Source organism: Cyprinodon variegatus, unplaced genomic scaffold, assembly GCF_000732505.1.
Source record: "Cyprinodon variegatus isolate N-32 unplaced genomic scaffold, C_variegatus-1.0 Scaffold1435, whole genome shotgun sequence".
NCBI lineage: Eukaryota > Metazoa > Chordata > Actinopteri > Cyprinodontiformes > Cyprinodontidae > Cyprinodon > Cyprinodon variegatus.
In genome coordinates this window covers 7,866-9,108 of record NW_015151888.1, presented here as the reverse complement: position 1 = coordinate 9,108, position 1,243 = coordinate 7,866, and the positions used below count along the sequence as shown (strand labels likewise).

The 1,243-nt window shown below is 30.5% G+C and overlaps 1 protein-coding gene across 1 annotated transcript in view; it reads left to right on the top strand.

Annotated features, from left to right (window-relative positions):
• Nucleotides 1–1,243, top strand: part of LOC107103373 (lipase member H-like) — an 18,716-nt gene that overhangs the window by 11,641 nt on the left and 5,832 nt on the right. The window lies entirely within an intron of this gene.

Sequence of the window (1,243 nt, the reverse complement as noted above, 5' to 3'; positions counted from 1 at the left end):
GATATTCTCAAACAGGCCTAAAATGATCTGTGTAGACTTCCCTGTAGGGAAACATCCTAAACATCTGAAATGGAAGCAGCTCTTGGTTCAGGTGTCAGTCTGGATCATTCTTCAGCTTTATCTTTAACCAAAAGCTTTCCCTCCTATCCTTTGAAACCGCTCCTGACTAGGAAGCAGCGCCTTATGAAAGTATGGCTTTATATTTCTGTCTTTTTGTCACTGAGGTTACTAGAGGTTATGGTTTTATTGCTAAAATTTTATAGGTTAGTGTTTTTTATTAAGTTGGGGTAATAGGGGGCCTCAGAGAAATGGGAGAAAAATGAAGAAAGAAAAATGGAAATAAGTGGTTAAAGATTTTTTTTTTAATATTATTAATAATGAAATATATATTAAAACATTGTTTTAAAATATAACTTGTAAGAATAAATTAACATGGAAAATCTTTGGGTGTGAAAAACTGAACTTTGAGGCTATTTATGTAAATAAAGATCATCCCAACTTGGAACTGGGTTCTGAAATGCTTTTCCCTTTTGCAATAACATACCTGAGTGTGTTTTTTTTTTCTTTTTACTTTAAAATACTCAAAACACACAATGACATTCATAAGGCACTAACAGACAATAAGTTCCGCCCTCCTGAGGGGTTTGATTTTTGTTTTCTGTTCCCATTATCAACAGTTTGTTAAATCACTTGCTATTCAATATGAATAAAAGTCAAAACCGGAGAAAAAAGTTAATATTCTTACTATAAACAAACATGTTCATAACTGAATAGTGATAAAACTAGAAAAAGCCTTCTAAAAGTTTATTTATTTTCTTCTTTTTTTTGTTTTACATATTTTAAAAGGACCCTGTCCTATATAGAGAGATTTTTATTTCAAAATTAGATAAATAAATATATCAATAAATGCTATTATGGATCAATTATTAATCCATATTCTATGAAATAAAGAATTGACCCAAAACTAAATACATATTTTAAGCATTTTTATCTTGCATTTATTTTTGATTTATGTCAACATTTATTTATTTACTTCCAGATTTATTTGATTTTGAATAGCGCGGCTCTCCATACTCCATAGTTCTAGGTTACAGAGTCTATTCTCATGTGGTTTTAAGGCTTTAAAACAAAGTAACAACAAAACGAACACAGAAGTAGAAAAATTGGATTACAGGTAAGGAACGAGATGTTATCATAGACCAGGGGCAACCAATTAAAAATCAGCAGGGTCCGAAAAAAGAAA